Source organism: Aotus nancymaae, unplaced genomic scaffold (genome assembly GCF_030222135.1).
Source record: "Aotus nancymaae isolate 86718 unplaced genomic scaffold, 86718_ANA_hifiasm-v0.15.2.pri h1tg000072l, whole genome shotgun sequence".
Lineage (NCBI taxonomy): Eukaryota > Metazoa > Chordata > Mammalia > Primates > Aotidae > Aotus > Aotus nancymaae.
In genome coordinates this window covers 2,547,923-2,567,146 of record NW_026988487.1, presented here as the reverse complement: position 1 = coordinate 2,567,146, position 19,224 = coordinate 2,547,923, and the positions used below count along the sequence as shown (strand labels likewise).

At 50.3% G+C, this 19,224-nt stretch overlaps 1 long non-coding RNA gene across 1 annotated transcript; it reads right to left on the bottom strand.

Annotated features, from left to right (window-relative positions):
• Positions 1-7,651: 7,651 nt before the first annotated feature.
• Positions 7,652-18,207, bottom strand: LOC135270962 (uncharacterized). Its single transcript, XR_010339117.1, has 3 exons — positions 18,148-18,207; positions 13,407-13,847; positions 7,652-7,884 (listed from the first exon to the last, which is right to left on the bottom strand). It is a non-coding gene; the product is annotated as an uncharacterized LOC135270962 (long non-coding RNA).
• Between the last annotated feature and the right edge of the window lie 1,017 nt (positions 18,208-19,224).

The following is a 19,224-nucleotide window of genomic DNA, read 5'->3' as shown; positions in this document are numbered from 1 at the left end:
ATTACACATACCTCAGAGTCTTCCCCCTCCTCATTATATATGAAGAAACCGACTCCTGGAGAGCAATGGCCACCCAAGGCCACATGGCAAATTCTTGGTAGAGCAGAGGCGACATCCCTGAGAAAGTCAGCCCAGGCCCTCCCCAGAGCACTGTTTCCGCATCCTTCTTCTTGCACATTGGTCTTTCTCTTACTCCGCTATTTGAAAAGAATACAGAAAAAAAAATTTTTTTTGAGATGGAGTTTCACTCTTGTTGCCCAGGCTAGAATATAATGGCGCAATATTGGCTCATGACAACCTCCGCCTCCCGGGTTCAAGTGATTCTCCTGCCTCAGCCTCCCGAGCAGCTGTGACTACAGGCATGTGCCACCACACCCAGCTAATTTTGTATTTGTAGTAGAGATGGGATTTCTCCATGTTGGTTGGGCTGGTCTCGAACTCCCGACCTCAGGTGATCTGCCTGCCTTGGCCTCCCAAAGTGCTGGGATTACAGGCATGAGCCACTGCGCCTGGCCCAGAAGTTCTTATTTGTTAATATGTTAAAGGAGAGATGCCATCAATATAGAGACTAATCCAGAACACAGCAATAGAGTCCAAATTCTTTTTTTTTTTTTTTTTTTGAGATGAAGTCTTCCTCTGTTGCCCAGACTAGAGTACAGTGGCACAATCTCAGCTCACTGCAACCCTCTGCCTCCTGGGTTCAAGTGATTCTCCTGTTTCAGCCTCCCAAGTAGCTGGGATTACAGGCACATGCCACCACACCCGGCTAATTTTTGTATTTCTTTTTCTTTTAGTAGAGATGGGGTTTTGCGATGTTGGCCAGGCTGCTTTCCAACTCCTGACCTCAGGTGATCTGCCCGTCTCAGTCTCCCAAAGTGCTGAGATTACGGGCCTGAGCCACTGCACTCAGCCCCAAATTCATTTTTATGGGATATTTGTTCTTTAATTGCATGTTGAATGCAGCAAGTTTCCATCCTTAGTTGGGTTTGTCTTGTGCTGAGACACCGGCTTCCTTTGAGCACCCTATGCCAGATGGCAGGGACCACGAATTCTGGAAAGCAGTTTCTTCACTAGTGGAGAGGCCACACACAGATCATCAAGAAGCAAATGTTCAGATTCATCAGGCTATACTTCTGGTGCCTACAAATAGAGTGAGAAATGGAAAGCACCTCTCTTCTCCTTGCCCAGGATAAATGGAACAACTAGACCAACTAGACCCTGGTTTCCCTCCAGGCTACGCCAAGATTATAAAGATTCCCATCTTCACTGCTGCTGTCTAGCACGGTGTATCTGCCTGGGAGGTTGTCTCTCATTTCCTCCCTCTACTGCCCAGGCAGGTCTGGTCCTGCTGATGGATGCCCGGTCAAGTCTGAACATAATAATGGCCTTTCCTAGGCTGCTGTGTAGGGACCTAACTGCCAGCCCACTACCTTTAGGCAGCTGGGAAATCAGGTCTGTGGCTTCCCCAGCAAGTCATCTCAAGGTGATAGAAATAGGGGCCATGTATTTGGCTGGGCATGGTGGCTCACACCTGTAATCCCAGCACTTTGGGAGGCTGAGGTGAGTGGATCACCTGAGGTCAGGAATTTGAGACCAGCCTGGGCAACATGGTGAAGCCCCATCTCTACTAAAAATATAAAAATTAGGCCGGGCATGGTGGCTCACGCCTGTAATCCAAGCACTTTGGAGGCGATCACCTGAGGTCAGGAGTTCAAGACCAGCTTGACCAACACAGTGAAACCCCATCTTATTTAAATAAATAAACAAATAAAATTAGCCGGGCATGGTGGCACACACCTGTAGTCCCAGCTACTTCGGAGGCTGAGGCAGGAGGATCGCTTGAACCTGGGAGGTGGAGGTTGCAGTGAGCCGAGATCGCGCCACTGCACTCCAGCCTGGGCAACAGAGCAAGACTACATCTCCAAAAACCAAAAAGAAATAGGGGGACGAAAGAAAGGGGGTGCCACATATGGAGAGAGCACTGCCTAGAAAATGGGGTTCTTGTCCTAACTCAACCTTTATCCCAACCCGCCTTTCTAGGCCAGCCATGCAGCATCCCTTCAAAACGCAGCTCAAGCATCACCTCCTCTGTGTATTCACTTCTTCCCCAGACAGAGATGGCCCCGCCTCCTCTGACTGTCACTCCTGCGCACTGCACATAACTGTCATCACACTACTTATCCCGTTGTTTATAATTAGTGGCAGACTTGTTTGTCTCCTAGTCCCGTGAGCTCCTCAAGGGAAGAAAATTGTCTTGATCATCTCATTTTTCTATTTATAGCACATGGCAGGAATTCAATATATATATAAACAAATAATTATGGACTCTCTCCAAAACAAGAGGGTGGGGCTGGGTGATTTTTGTTGTTGTTGTTTGTTTGTTTGAGACGGAGTTTTGCTCTCGTTGCTCAGGCTGGAGTGTAATGGCACAGTTTCGGCTCACCGCAACCTCCAAATCCCAGGTCCAAGCGATTCTCCTGCCTCAACCTCCTGAGTAGCTTGGGATTACAGGTGAGGGCCACCACACCTGTCTAATTTTTTTTGTATTTTTAGTAGGGATGGGGTTTTCACCATGTTGGCCAGGCTGGTCTTGAACTCCTGACCTTGTGATCCGCCTGCCTCGGCCTCCCAAAGTGCTGGGATTACAGCTGTGAGCCACCATTCCCGGCTAAAAGCTGGTGTTTCTCTGATAGGTAAGATGATGGAGGGATTCTCTAAGGGAATAGGGTTGGAGGTGAAGCATATGTAGTGGGGGTGAGTGATTTGCTCAACGACGCACATGTTGAGGAGTGTTGGAGATTCTCAGCTGGTATTCTTAATTCCTCCCCTTAGTCATTCTGACCCAAGAAGATCTTGTCTAGGCTAAGGTTTACAGTGCCACAATGGGGGCAACTGGTCATTTCCTCTCTCTTTTGTTTGAGGGCACAGCAGGAATCTAGGAAGAGCCAGTTTTGATGTGGGATTTCCAAGCAGAGGATCCTCCTTGATGTGGTTTGAAACATTGCCACTGTGTGTTTGGATAATGGCTAAATTAGCCCTCCGTAGAGACTGGGAATGAAGCGATGTCTAAATATGACTTGTGGAGCACGGACTAAGAACTGCTTGTGGGTAGAGTAAGAGAACCCAGCCCCAGGCAAAAGACACCAGCAAAATCAGCTCCAACTCCCTTCGCCACTTTCCAGCTTGGAGTATTTTTTTTCTGAGACAGAGTCTTGCTCTGTCACCCAAGCTGGAGTGGACTGCAATGGTGTGACTTCAGCTCACTCCAACCTAAGCCGCCCGTGTTCAAGCAATTCTCCTGCCTCAGCCTTCTGAGTAGCTGGGATTACAAGTGCCTACCATCACACCTGGCTGATTTTTGTATTTTTAGTAGAGATGGGGTTTCACTACGTTAGCCAGGCTTGTCTTGAACTCCTGACCTCAAGGGATCCACCCGCCTCGGCCTCCCAAACTGCTGGGATTACAGGTGTGAGCCACTGTGCCCAGCCCCAGCTTGGGGTATTTTTTAAAGATAGAGAAAAAATGCAGCAATAGGTTGAGGGGCATTAGTCTCGTTGGCTGCGGTAGATGAGGTATTTTTAGGCCTCACCTAACTTGTCTGTAAAAAATAAGTTAATGTGTTTTGAAAGTCTGCTACTGGGGCTGAGGGTTAGACATAGCTCATCTCAGTGTCCGCTATCACCCTACCAGGAGAGAATACCATTTACAGATGGGGGCCCAAAGAGGTCACTGAGCGCCCAGAGTCACACAGCTGATAAGTGGCAGTGCAGAGGCCTCATTCTGCCTCCTAGTACAAAGATAGCAATCCCTTCCTGCATTACAGAATTGTGAGACTGAGAAGCTAATGAAGCGGAAAGCACATCTTAAGACACAAAGTGCTCCATGAGTGTAAAAATGACCCCGTCTATTGTGAGGCAGTCCCACTGGCAGTTATGAAAGCATGTGTGGTTTCGTCAGAGGCATTGGAAACAGAGCAACTCCGTATTGAATAGGGGCTGAGTAAAATGAGGCTGAGACCTACTGGGCTGCATTCCCAGATAGCTAAGGCATTGTAAGATTCTAAGTCACAGGATGAGATAGGATCACCTGAGGTCAGGAGTTTGAAACCAGCCTGGCCAACTTGGCAAAATCCCATCTCTACTGAAAATACAAAAACTAGCCGGGCGTGGTGGCAGACACCTGTAATCCCAGCTACTCAGGAGCCTGAAGCAGGAGAATCGCTTAAATTCAGTAGGCAGAGGTTGCAGTGAGCTGAGATCGTGCCACTGCACTCCAGCCTGGGCAACAGAGCAGGACTCGGTCTCAAAAAAAAAAAAAAAACAGCCGGGCACAGTGGCTCATGCCTGTAATCCAAGCACTTTGGAGGCCAAGGTGGGCGGATCACCTGAAGTCGGGAGTTCAAGACCAGCCTGACCAACATGGTGAAACCCCGCCTTTAAAAATAAATAAATAAAAATAAAAGACCTTGCTGATAAAACAGGTTGCAGTAAAGGAGCCAGCCAAAACCTACCAAAACCAAGATGGCCATGAGAGTGACCTCTGGTCATCCTCACTGCTACACTCCCACCAGCGCCATGACAGTTTACAAATGCCAGGGCAATGTCAGGAAGTTACCCTGTATGGTCTAAAAAGGGGAGGCATGAATAATCCACCCCTTGTTTAGCATATCATCAAGAAATTACCATAAAAATGGACAACCAGCCACCCTCGGGGCTGCTCTGTCTATAGAGTAGCCATTCTTTATTCCTTTATTTTCCTAATAAACTGGCTTTCACTTTCTACGGACTCGCCCTGAATTCCTGAATTCCTTCTTGCACGAGATCCAAGGATACTCTCTTGCGGGTCCGGATGGAGACCCCTTTCTGGTAATGATTTGACCCAGGAGCATGGAGCCACCTGAAGGGCCTTGGGAATGTAGCACTGATGGGGTGACCCACAGGACTGACTCTCACTGGAGAAACCAAATCTGTGTAGAGACCACGAGAGGCATCCAAGCGCCTGCAGTGAAGCAATTTTAGAAACAGAGGTAGAGAAGGGCCCAAGAGAAGTGGGATCAAACCAGGTCTCTGGGCATTTCTGCCCCTTCCAGATGCCATAGAAGAAAATGCCATTGTGTGTATGTGTGTGGGGAGTGTGGGTGGAGTGAAGCCTGGAGCTGCCAGGCGGCCGATGTCTGGCAAGGTTGTACAGGTGATTTGTGGAGCCAGTAGGTGGGAGCTCCACACTCTGGGCCTGTGGAGAGCAGCTTTTATTAGAAACCTTCTACTTTTGCGGCATTTCCCTAATGTAGCCAAACCACTCTTGGCGCGCGAGCGAACACACACACACACACATACACACATACACACACACACGTCTAGATGTCCTTAGCTGCAGGGTGGATTTGATTTAATTTGAGACAGGGTAGTGCAGTGCTGGAGAAAGGGCACAGGGCTGGGAGACACAAACGTGGGCTCGAATAAGTCCGTCCCCGCCTCTGGACCTCGGTTTCCTCATCAGTAAAGCGCAGAGGGTGTATCCGTGAGCTCTTAGACCCTGCTGAGCAGCAGGATGTCAGATCCTGTGATTCTCCAACTGGCTCTTAAGGGGCAGGGGAACTGTTAGCCCAGGACGGCGGCGTCGCTCTCAGATCCCAGCCGAGGCAGCGGAGGGGATGCCCAGCTGAAGTTGTCGGAGCCCCATCCCCTGTTGGGGCCCCCAAGTGGCCCGCGCTCAAGTGCCCGCGCTCTCAATTGAGTCCAGAGCCGACGCAGAAGGCGCCCTCCCGCGGCGAGCGGCGGGCAGGGGACGGCGGGGCACTGTGCTTGGGGCGCCCGGGGACGGGACGCGGCGCCTGCCGAGGCGTGGCCGGGGCTGGGCGGGGGCTGCGGCCGGGCGCCGGGTCCCCGCCGCGGGGCGACTCGTCCTTCCTGAACGTGCCACGCTCCGCACTCGCTTTGCCACAAACAAGGAAGTTCGGGGAACGCCCGGCGGGCGCCGAGGCCCGTGCGAGGCCGGGGCTCCGCGGGCAGGGCGGCCGGGGCAGCCGCGTGGGTCCGGGGAGGGGGACGCGAGGGGTGCATTGCTCTGCGCCCCCAGCGGGTCCCCGCCCCCGCCGTCTGAATAGCTGCTGTTCTCGGCGGATCCGATTGTTTCACTCCGAGACTGGCTGGCTCTGTGGAATTTCCAGACGCCCCTGTGGGACAGGTCCCGGGGCGGGGGAAGACTCTGTTTTCCGGAAAATCCAGGCACCAATAACCTTGCCTCTCCTCGTTTGATCCTCTTAGGCCGTCCTGGCGTGCGGCTGTGGCAGGGACAATGCCCCATCTTACAGATGGCGAAACTGAGGGGAGATACGTCCCGCAGAAACGACAGGAGAATTCCCACCCTCGGCAGTCGGGGCCTGGAAAGCCCTCCGTTGCTGGGCTCCGAATGTGACAGGCCCGTCGCCCTCTTTCTCTGGCTGCAGCCCCTACTGAGGGGATGGCAGGCGTCAAGGATCTCCAGACCCCGGGGGAGGGGGACCCTGGATCCTGTTCTGGGCTCCCCTGGCTTCCTTTTGGGGAGTGACTCCACCCTCCCCTTCCTGCCTTTTTCCCCCACCCCTCGGGACACAGAGCTGGGTGACAAGAAACAAGAGCTCTAGTCCTGGCGGGGTCACAGCTTCCAGTGAGACCTCCATTTCCTCGCTGCACCCCATCAGGACTGGAGGCTAAGGACCAGCACTCCTGTTTTCTCATTAATAAAGCCAAGGCCAGATGCTGTGGCTCATGCCTGTAATCCCAGCACTTTGGGAAACTAAGGCAGGCAGATCACCTGAGGTCAGGAGTTCAAGACCAGCCTGGCCAACATGGTGAAACCCTGTCTCTACTGAAAATACAAAAATCAGCCAGGCGTGGTGGCACACGCCTGTAGTTCCCACTACTTGGGAGGCTGCAGCAGCAGGATCGCTTGAACCCGGGAGGCTGAGGTTGCAGTGAGCCAAGACACCCAGTGCATTCCAGCCTGGGCGACAGAGCAAGGCTCCATCTCAAAAAATACATAATAAATAAATCTAACTAAAGGTCAGTGAGTGTTCCAATTTGTGTACCTCGGGCAAGCCTCTTCTCCATCCTGGGCCTCAGTTTTCCCATCTATAGGATGAATATTCTGGGATTCTCATTCAAATACATTCTCTGCAGGCAACAGCCTGCCATAGGGAGTTAACTTTTTTTCTTTTGCTGTATTACTTACCTCCCCAGCACCTGTGTACATAGTAGGTACTCAATAAAATGTTAATGAAGTATAATGGGGCCCTGAGTGGTGGCTCACACCTGTAATCCCAGTACTTTGGGAAGCCGAAGTGGGCGGATCACCTGAGGTCAGGAATTCGAGATCAGCCTGGCCAACATGGTGAAACCCCATCTCTACTAAAAATACAAAAAAAAAATAGCCGGGCATGGTGGCACGCGCCTGTAGTCCCAACTACTCAGGAGGTTGAGGCAGGAGGACTGCTTAAACCTGGAGGGCGGAGATTGCAGTGAGATGAGATGGCACCACTACACTCCAGCCTGAGCAACACAGGGAGACTCTGTCTCAAAATAATAATAATAGTAAAAAAAAAATAAGTATAATGGTATCTTTGCCTGTCCCCTCTCTGTCAACAAATTCCTAATGATGACCAAAAACAAGAAGAGAAAAATAAGGGGTTTATCAAGACTATTATCTCTGCATCACCAGTGATTGGAGTTGACTCCCACTTCCTGAAGCTGGTGAGGCAGCAGAAATTTTTCCACTCAGAAGCTAGGTTTGGGCCGGGCACAGTGGCTCATGCCTATAATCCCAGTACTTTGAGAGGCCAAGGCAGGAGCATTGTTTGAATCCAGGAGTTTGAGACCAGCCTGGGCAACATAATGAGACCTGTTGCTACAAAAATAGAAATAAAAAATTAGCTGGGCATGGTGGTGCCTGCCTGTGGTACCAGCTATGGGGAGGCTGAGGTGGGAGAATCGCTTGAGCCTGTGAGATCAAGGCTGCAGTGAGCTGTGATCACACCATCACATTCAGCCTGGGTGACAGAGTGAGCCCCTGTCTCAAAAAAAAAAAAAAAAAAAAAGGCTGGGCACGGTGGCTCATGCCTGTCATCCCAGCACTTTGGGATGCCGAGGCAGGTAGATCGCCTAAGGTCAGGAGTTTGAGACCAGCCTGGCCAACATGGCGAAACCCCGTCTATACTAAAAATACAAAAATCAGCCAAGTGTGGAGGCATGCCAGCTACTCAGGAGAGGCTGAGGCAGGAGAATTGCTTAAACTCGGGAAGCAGAGGTTGCAGTGACCCAAGATCTTGCCACTGCACTCCAGCCTGGGGGACAGAGCAAGACTCCAAAAATGCTAGGTTTGAATTTGATCTCTGCTCCTCCTTTACAGCTGTGGCCTCAGAGCCACTTTGATCCCTTGATTTGGACATGTCCTCTGGCTCACGGGTATGTTAGAACTAATGGCGCCCATTTTACAGGTGCAAAACCTGTAGGAATAAAGCGACGTGACCAACGGCACACCACAAAATACACGATGGTAAAATGGTAGACACAAGACTGCTTTCTTCACTGGCTCAACAAAGATAGTGATAATAACAATAGAACCTGTTTTACAGGATTGCAGGAGGCTTGGCTGCAACAGAAGGGACCACCGTTGGTTTTTTTTTTTTAATTTAATTTAATTTTTTTTTAGAGATGGGGTTTCACCATGTTGACCAGGCTGGTCTCGAACTCCTGACCTCAGGTGATCTGCCCACCTTGGCTTCCCAAAGTGTCGGGATTACAGGCGTGAGCCAGGGAACACTGTTTATAAGCTGTGAACTGCTAGTCGTCGGTGGAGCAGAAGTACCAGTGACACAGATGCCTGGTGAGTGGCTGGGAGTAGCCTTCCTTCCGTAGGTGTTTGCCTCCAGTTCATAAACAGGGCCGGGCATAGGCCCTGGATGCACAAGGATGAACCAGACACGGTCCCTGCCTTGGAAGAATTGACACCGTGGGGGCAGGGCACGGCCGAATGCACAGGTAGCACAACACCTCCAGGCAGTTGTGATAAGGTATACAGCCAGTGTGTGGGAGCTCAGGTGGCCTCCTGGGTGTGTGGGGTTTGTTTGTTTTGTTTTGTTTTAACGTCTCTGCCATCTTCAGCAGCTCCCATAAGAGAAACATGGACAGTTTGGGACCTGCCACCCTTTAGCCAGCTTGGGTGCCACACCTGAAGGAAATTGATTGGGTGACACCCCTCTTTCTCCTCGAGTCTCTGGGTGACCCTGTGTGACTGGGACTGGGCAGCAGTGCGTGGGATTTCCAGAGGCCTCAGGAACAAGCCTGCTGGCTTTCCTGTGACTCAATCCATCCAGGGAGGTTACAGCAGGTGGTCGTATTATTTGGGTTGTTTTTTTTTTTTCAAATAAATGTACCTTTTTTTTTGAGATGGAGTCTCGCTTTGTCACCCAGGCTAGAGTGCAGTGGCGCAATCTCGGCTCACTGCAACCTCTGCCTCCTGGGCTCAAGCAATTCTCCTGCCTCAGCCTCCCAAGTAGCTAGGATTACAGGCGCATGCCACCATGCCTGGCTAATTTTTGTATTTTAGTATTGCAGGGTTTCACCATGTTGGCCAGGATGGTCACAAACTCTTGACCTCAGGTGATCTGCCTGCCTCATCCTCCCAAAGTATTGGGATTACAGGCATGAGCCACTGCGCCCGGCCAAATAAATGTACCTTTATTTATACCTGCAAATGGGTCAAAGATTCAGCATGTGGTACAGAATTCAAAGGGTACAAAAAAGAACACAGGGAAAAGTAAGTCTTCCTTCCTCCTCTGCTCTCAGCCTCCCAATTCCCCTCCCCAGAGATAAACACTCTTGTGAGTTTCTTCTCTGTCCTTCCAGAAATCAAATATTCTCTTTAGGAATTTTTTATAAAGCATCGTTTATCAAAATGTAGTCTACAGACCCCCTGAGTCAGAATTGCCAACATCACAAACATTTAAGTTGGAGAACACTGCTTTGAAGAATTTGCCAGCTATCATCCTGTGATGGGATATTTCCAGACGACCTTATTTCTTTCTTTCTCTTTTTTATTTCCTTGAGATGGAGCCTCACTCTGTCATGCAGGCTGGAGTGCATTGGCACGATCTCGACTCACTGCAACCTCTACCTCCCAGGTTCCAGCGATTCTCCTGCCTCAGACTCCCAAGTAGCTGAGATTACAGGTGCAAGCCACCATGGCTGGCTAATTTTTGTATTTCATTTTTCTTTTTTGAGACGGAGTCTCACTCTGTCGCCCAGGCTGGAGTGCAGTGGTGTGATCTCGGCTCACTGCAATCTCTGCCTCCCCTGGTTCAAGCGATTCTGCCTTAGCTTCCTGAGTAGCTGGGATTACAGGCCCAAGCCACCATGCCCAGCTAATTTTTTGTATTTTTAGTAGAGATGGGCTTCCAGCGTGTTAGCCAGGATGGTCTCGATCTCCTGATGTCGTGATTCACCCACCTCAGCCTCCCAAAGTGCTGGGATTACAGGCATGAGCCACCGCGCCTGGCCCAGACGGCCTTATTTCTAAGGGAGACTAAGGCCGAACTGGGTGGAATTCATGCCAGGTCTAGAACTAGTTTCCAACAGTTCCTGCCACACTAGTGTTTTGCAGACCCTGTGTGTCTGTCCTTAGGAGCAAATCCCTTTTTCAAATAAAATCATACCTGGGAACACACACACACACACACACACACACACACACACACACACAGGCACGCAAAATAAAAGCAGAACTCCTCCTGATGAAGTGGGGGTGGGGTGAGCAGGGACCTCACTGAAACTTCCTTGCCTTATTGTAGGCCCCGTGGCATCTCCTTGGAACCCAAGGGTGGAAAGACCACAGTCTCATCTTAGGTGACATCCTAGAGGTGACAGGAATTTGGTATTCAGATGGTTAAATCCAAGGTGGGAGAAGAGGAATTGTAAGTCCCACCTCAACTCCCTTGCTGGGAACCCTAGACAGTGTCCCCAGTACCTGTTCCTCTCAGTCAGCCCTCTGCATCCCTCAAGGTCATGCTAAGCTGATGAATGGAGAAAGCTGTTTGGAGCTCAAGCATCCCCCAAGAAAAGAGGTGGCCTCAGCCGGGCACAATGGCATGTGTCTGTAATCTCGGCACTTTGGGAGGCTAAGGCGGACAGATCATTTGAGGTCAGGAGTTCAAGACCAGCCTGGCCCACATGGTGAAACCCTGTCTCTACTAAAAATATTTAAAAAAAAAAAAAGAAAAAAAAAATTAGACAGGTGTGGTGGTGCAGGTCTGTAATCCCAGCTACTTAGCAGGCTGAGGCAGAAGAATCGCTTGAACCTTGGAGATGAAGGTTGCAGTGAGCCGAGATCAAGATCGTGCCAGTGCACTCCAGCCTAGATGACTCTGTCTCAAAAGAAAAAAAAGAAAAGAGGTTGCCTCCTTTGAGCATTCACATTCCTGACCACTTTAAGCGTATTTATCAAGACTTCTAATGTGCCCAGCACTATAAACTCCAAGAAGTCTAAAACTAGTCCCCACTTGCCAGTTACCCTCAGTTTAGCTGGAGAGAGGATATAAAAAGAAGTGATAATGGCCAGCTGCGGTGGCTCACACCTGTAACCCCAGCACATCGAGAGGTCAAAACAGGAGGATCTCTTGAACCCGGAAGTTTGAGACCAGCCCTGGCAACCTAGTGAGACCTCATTACTACAAAAAGTAAGAGTTAACCTGGTATGATAGTGCATGCCCGTGGTCCCAGCTACTTGGAAGGCTGAGAAGGGAAGATTGCTGGAGCCCAGGAGGTCGAGGCTGCAGTGAGCCAGGATTGCGCCATTGCACTCCAGCCTGGGCAACAAGAGGGAAACTCTGTCTCAAAAAAAAAAAAAAAAAAAAGTAAGTGATTAGGACATTAGGCAGGTGTGTGCTGACTGCCAAGTGAGGGGTAAAGGCAAATGGGCAGATGGGCAGGTAGGTATCTCCAGGGATATGAGGAAGTAGGAGAAAAGCCAGAGCTGGGCAGAAAGAAATTGCCAGCAACATTGCCTTCTAGGAGAAGCCGGGCCACTCTCCTTTGAGATGCGGTCAGAGCTGAAGAAGCAACAAATTGGGCCCTGAAACCCTGAACTCTTTTTTTTAAAAGACAGGGTCTTACTTTGTTACCCAGGCTGGAGTGTAGTGACATGATCACAGCTCACTGCAACCTCAAATGCCTGGACTCAAGTGATCTTTCTACCTTAGCCTCCCGAGTAGCCGGGATTATAGGTGCATGCCACCATGCCTGACTAATTTTTTGTATATTTGTAGAGAGAGGGTCTCACTGTATTGCTCAGGCTGGTCTTGAACTCTTGGGCTCAAGCAATTCACCTGCCTTGGCCTCCCAAAGTGCTGGGATTATAGGCATGAGCCACCATGCCCAGCTGGGCCCTGAGCTTTTATCCTAGCTTAATGAAGCTAAGTGGCTTGAGGGACTTGGGTTCGAGTTGAGAAAATTTTTTCTTTGTTTCTGTTTTCAGACAGAGTTTTGTTCTTGTTGCCCAGGCTGGAGTGCAGTGGTGTAATCTTGGCTCACGGCAGCCTCCGCCCCCTGGGCTCAAGCGATTCTCCCGCCTCAGTCTCCCGAGTAGCTGGGATTACAAGCATGTGCCACCATGCTCAGCTAATTTTTGTATTTTTAGTAGAGAGACTTTCACCATGCTGGCTAGGCTGGTCTCAAACTCCTGACCTCAGGTGATCCACCAGCCTCGGCCTCCCAAAGTGCTGAGATTACAGGCGTGAGCCACTGCAGCTGGCGAGAGTTAAGGAAGATTTTTACAGCAGACTTCCATCCTTCAAACCTGCTTCACCATAAATCACAATTCCATCCTTCGAGTGGTTCCACCTGGCTCATGCCACTGCAGCTGCATGCTGGCCTCCTAAGTGCTGTCTGAACACACCGAGATCACTCCCACCTGAGTACTTGCTGGTCTCTGCTGGAAGGCTCTTCCCCCAGGTACCTGCATGTCTGGATTCCTCATTTCTTTCCTTCACTGAGCTCAACACCCAATCAGAGAGGCATCCGCCAACTGTCCTTTGTTAAACAGCACCCTTTCTGCTCTCAACACGCCTTCCCTGTTTTATGTTCTTCATAGCATCTATCATCATCTGCCATTCTATATATTTACCCGTTGGCTGCTACTCCTATTAACTGAGTTCCATGTGGGCAACACTGTCTGTGACCGTGGTGCCTAGAACAGCACCAGACACATAGCAGGTATGACAACATAAGCATTCATTGAATGAATGAGTACATGAGTAACTCTCTTCTCTCTCTTCTTTTTTTTTTTTTCTGTCTCAACCCCGTGATTGCCTGGAGATAGTGACTCCCTCTTAATGATTCTTGCAGAATCCTCCCTAGAATGGAGGGGGTGCTCACCTTGGCCTGGAGCTTTCATCTTATGGACAGTCGAGGTCCTGGTGCACCTTTACCATGCCACAAGCAGTTGTAGCAGTGCAACTGTAAATCTCACCAGAAGGTGACAGTTGCCAAGGTGACAGTTTCTCAGGGTGCATGATAAGGAACCTCGGGGGAGAGGAGACCTGGTCTTGGAAAGGGAGCACTATAGGAGTTGGCGGGAGCAGGTGAAAGGCATGGTTCCTTGCTGGTTCCCTGCTCCCTGCCTGGTGCCTGGTCACTGCAGACACTCAGTCAGGTACCGAGGGGAGGAGGGAGGCAGTCATCGTCATGATGGGAGTGTCAGTCAAACTGCTGGCCAGGTGTCCCCTCCTGGTCCTGGACTCCATGTCCTTTACCTGTCCTTGGCTCCCCAGATGAGTCAGCAAGATCCAGCCTCTGAGGTTCATTGCAGCACTTCCCCTGGGGGCAGATTAGAGGATCTTGCATGACATTAACTAATACATGTGGAGCAGGCAGGGTGGCTCAGGCCTGTAATCCCAGCATTTTGGGAGGTCGAGGTGGGGAGATCACCTGAGGTCAGGAGTTTGAGACCAGCCTGGCCAACAAGGTGAAACTCCATCTCTACTAAAAATACAAAACTTAGCTGAGCATGGTGGCTGTATTCCCAACTACCTGGGAGGCTGAGGCAGGAGAAGCTTGAACCTGGGAGGTGGAGGTTTCAGTGCTCCGAGATCATACCACTGCACTCCAGCCTGGGTGACAGAGCCAGACTCTGTCTCAAAAAAATACAAATAAAAATAAAAAATAAAATGAATACATCTGGAGGGCAGGAGGCTGGGAAAGCCAGCAGCAGCCCGGGGATAAAGGTCATCTGGACTGAGCCTGTCTCTGTATGGAACCCTACAGTCCAGGAAACAGGTGGGGCTGGAAACTCAGGGAGAGGTGGGGCTTCCCTAGCCTCAGCTGAAAATCAGCACTTTGGCTACAAGCAGGTGAAAAAAGACAATTTTAAAGCAAATTCTCCCCCAAAAAATGAATGTAGGCATGCCTTGCTTTAAGCTACTCCTTATAGGAAAACTGAATCTCTCCTAAGAATAAAAAATTAAAGGGGGTAATTCTTCATTTGAAAAAGTGATACTCCTTGGAGACATAGGTGAGTTTCCCTTGCGAACTGGAAATTATTGCCTTTATAAATATTCAGCTTCTTCATAACTTGAAATGTGACACTTTCTGATTTATGAAACTACCTTCAAATAAAGGAACACTTTCACACATATATAATCTCATCAGATTTTTTTTTTTTTTGAGACAGAGTCTCTCTCTGTTACCTAGGCTGGAGTGTAGTGGCACAGTCTTGGCTCACTGCAACCTCCACATCCCTGGCTTCAAGAGATTCTCCTGCCTCAGCTTCCTGAGTAGCTGGGATTACAGGTGTGCACCGCCATGTCCTGCTAATTTTTTTTTTTTTTTTTGAGACAGAGTTTTGATTTTGTTGCCCAGGTTGGGGTACAATTGTGCAATCTTGGCTCACTGCAACCTCCACCTCCCCGTTTTAAGCAATTCTCCTGCCTCAGCCTCCCGAGTAGCTGAGATTACAGGTGTGCGCCACCATGCCCAGCTAATTTTTGTGTTTTTAGCAGAGATGGGAGTTTCTCCCTGTTAATCAGGCTGGTCTCAAACTCCTGACTTCAGGTGATCCACCCACCTCTGCCTCCCAAAGTGCTGGGATTACAGGCATGAGACAGCCAATTTTTGTATATATATTTTTTAAACCATTGAATTACACTTTCTTTCTTTCTTTTTTTTTTTTTTTAAAGATGGGGTTTCACCATGTTGGCCAGGCTGGTCTCAAACTCCTGGCTTCAAGTGATCTGCCCGCCTTAGCCTTCCAAAGTGCTGGGATCACAGGCATGAGCCACCGCGCCCAGCCTACCAATTTTTGTATTTTTAGTAGAGATGGGATTTTACCATGTTGGCCAGGCTGATCTGGAACTCCTGACCTCAAGGGATCCACCTGCCTTGGTCTCCCAAAGTGGTAAGATTACAGGGTGAGTCACCGAACCCGGCCTATAATCTCATTAGATTCTCAGAGGAACCTATGAGGTATCTACAATTATTCTCCTCCCCTACTTTTTGTGTTTTTTTTTTAAGAGACAGTGTCTTGCTCTGTTGCCCAGGCTGGAGTGCAGTGGTGCAATCTTGGCTCACCACAGCCTAGACCTCAAACGATCCTCCCGCCTTAGCCTCCTGGGACTATAGGCATGCACCACCAGGTGCAATTTAAATTTTTTTTTTAATTTTTGGTAGAGACGGGGTCTTGCTATGTTGCCCAGGCTGGTCTCAAACTCCTGGGCTCAAGCAATCCTCCTGCCTCGGCCTCCCAAAGTATTGGGATGACAGGCATGAGCCATTGCACCTGATCAATTATCTCCATTTTACCAGCAAAGAAACAGATTTGGAGTGGATAAGTCGCACCGTACAGGCAGGCCTTCAGGCTTGAGGCTCTTCCCAACACATCACACCTGTCCCCGTGTGATTCCGACACAGCTCTGGGAGGCTGGTACAGAGGAAGAGGAATGATCCCATGTGAGAGATGAGAAAACCGAGGCCCAGGGAGGAGAGGGACTCCAAATAGATTCCCTGACTGAGTCTAGGCTCTAGAGTAAGACCAAACCCAGGTTCAAGTCCTTGGTCCACCCCTCACCAGCTCTATTTGGCAGGTACTTGACCTCTTGTTGCCTCGGTTTCTACATCTGTAAAATGGGGACAATAATAACTATGTCATAGGAGCAGGGAGGGTGAACTGAAGTGATGTATGTTATTGTTTGGAGTGCTGCCCGACCCTCGGCTGCTCTTCATATGCCTGTCATTCTTGTTATTTTCAGAGTATTTCACACTCCTATGAAATACCCACAGAAGCGTGTAATGGAGAGTCTCCTCTGGGGACAGACAAGATGTCAGACCTCCCTCACCCTAGCCCTTCCCGCCCCTCACCACCCTAGAGCCTTCTGAAAGGTCACATTGGGCTGGTTCTCTCCCGGCCCCCAAGGACCTCCCTGCCACTGCCTGGCCCCACCTTGAAGCTGCCCGAGGGCCCTGGCAGATGAATGGCATCTCCTGGGGCCGCACCCGGCGTGTGGTCATCCTGCTTCTGCCTGCGGCAGGGCCTGGAGCCCGGACGTGCCTGGCAGACTGCCAGGGCTTCCTTGGTAGGACGCCCCACCACTCCCTCTGGGGCCCTCTATTCTGGGAGCTGTAATTTAGACTGCCTTCCCCGCCCCAATTGCTATCTGTGGCTGCAGTCCTTGTTCCCCAGGGCCCTGCCCACCCCTCCTCGCCTGCCTTTTCATAAACAGCTCCTGGGCTGCCCTGTTATCTTGGGCACTGTGGCTCTGGGGAGGAGCCTCTGCCACCCTGGAGATACAAAGAACCCCTCCATCCCAGGGAGAAGTTGGCCCAATGCGGACAGAGGTGGATGGAGGCCTCACCCACCAGAGCCCAATATAGCAGCCCTCAGAACCTGACCCTGAAGTCTGCTGGATGGGGTGGGATGCAGAGAAGAGAGGCTGTCATTATCCCCCCAACACCCTGGGGACTAGGTCAGCCTGGGCTGTGGTCTGCCCAAAGGCCCCTGCCTCAGCCATGCATGTTCAGTCACAGGGCACGAAATGTGTGTGCATGTGTGTGTGTCTGTGTACTGAGGGGATGAATAATGGCAACAAAAGTGATGTTTCTAAAATGCAAATGTGCCTGGGGAGGCTGAGGCAAGAGGATCTCTTGAGACCAGGAGTTCAAAACCAGCCTGGGCAACATAACAAGACTCCATCTCTACAAAAAAAAAAAATTAAAAATTAGCTGGGCATGGTGACCGATTAGACCTAGCTACTCGGGAGGCTGAGGTAAGAGCATTGCTTAAGCCAAGGAGGTCAAGGCTGCAGTTAGCTGAGATCATGCCACTGCACTCCAGCTTGGGTAACAGAGCCAGACCTTGTCTCAAAAATAAAATAAGGGCCGGGTGCAGTGGCTCATGCCTGTAATTAATCCTAGCATTTTGGGAAGCCGAGGCGGGTGGATCACGAGGTCAGAAGATCGAGACCATCCTGGCCAACGTGGTGAAATGTTGTAGAATTTCTACTAAAAATCCAAAAATTAGCCAGGTGTGGTGGCAAGCACCTGTAATCCCAGCTATCTGGGAGGCTGAGGCAGGAGAATCGCTTGAACCCAGGAGGTGGAGGTTGCAGTGAGCCAAGATTGCGCCACTGCACTCCAGCCTGGTGACAGAGTGAGACTTCATCTCAAAAATAAATAAATAAATAAAAATAAAAACAAAAATAAAATTAAAAAATAAGCCAGATGCAGTGACCCCCACCTATAATCCTAGCACTTTGGGAGGCCAAGGTGGGTGGATCACTTGAGGTTCAGGAGTTCAAGAGCAGCCTTGGCAACATGGTGAGACCCTGTCTGTACTAAAAATACAAAAACATTAGCCAGGCATGGTGGGGGCACCTGTCATCCCAGCTACTTGGGAGACTGAGGCAGGAGGATCTCTTGAACCTGGGAAGCGGAGGCTGCAGTGAGCTAAGATCATGCCATTGCACTCCGGCCTGGGTTACAGAGGGAGACTCCAACTCAAAAAAATAAAAATAAAATAAAAATGTGACTGTCACTTCCTGACTCCAAACCTTCAGTGTTTCCCCACAGCCCTGAGGGATGAAGCTCAAAGACCCTCACGCTCTGCCTTTTCTCGCGCTTCTCTCACCCCAGTGCCTTGGCACAAGCTTCCCCAGCCCCTGCCTGGACACTGTTCTCCTCTTCACCTAACTTCTGTTCATCTGCGGGTCTCAGCTTGCAAGTCATTGCTCTTGGAGCCCTCCTGTGATATCACAGACACTCCCTCCCTGGTCCTCACTATGAACTGGGAGGGGAGTCCCTCCTGAGTTCCTTAGAAGCACCACGCCCTTGCCCCTGCACTGGTCTACCTCCCTGCCAGCTATAAGTGCTCCCAGGGCCGCCGCTTCCTCTCACTCACTGTTATTTTTCAGCTCCTAGCCCAGTCCTGGCACACAGCAGGTGTTCTAAATATATTTGTTGGAAGAATGTGCGAATGAATACGTGAATGACTCCTCTGGCCCTCCGGGATCTGTGGGTGTCTTGGGGGTATCTGACTACTTTGTGCCTTCCATTTTCTTTTCTTTCTTTTTTTGAGACAGTCTCCCTCTGCACCCAGGCTGGAATGCAGTGGCACCACCTCAGCTCACTGCAGCCTCCACTTCCTGGGTTCAAACGATTCTCCTGCCTCCGCCTCCTGAGTAGCTGGGACTACAGGCATGGGCCACCATGTCCAGGTAATTTTTATATTTTTAGTGGAGATGGGGTTTCACCATGTTGGCCAGGCTGGTCTTGAACTCCTGACCTCAAGTGATCCACCCACCTCGTCCTCCCAAAGTGCTGGGTGTCATGAGCCACCGCGCCCGCCCATGCCTTCCGTTTTCTAGGAAAGCCCAGATTTCAGCATACTGTCCCTTCATCCTCTAAGCATAAGTTCAGGCTTGCTGCACTGTCTGTCCATCTTGATCTGGTCACTATGGTTGCTATGGCCATGGGCCAGGTGGTGGGGAGCCCCAGCGAGCTCTGAGGATGCACTCTAGGACAAAGCAGGCATCCTTGGGTTGAGGGGGAGAAGGGCACAGGAGGAGGGCGTCCTCAGGCTGTGGGTCACTTAGAGTAACAAGTCTGTTACCAGGAGGGAAGTCAAGCCAAATGGACAGGTCGGGTCCTTATTTTGGCATTTTCTGCGGTGCTATGGAGACACACTTTGTATTTTGCTTGCTCCAAA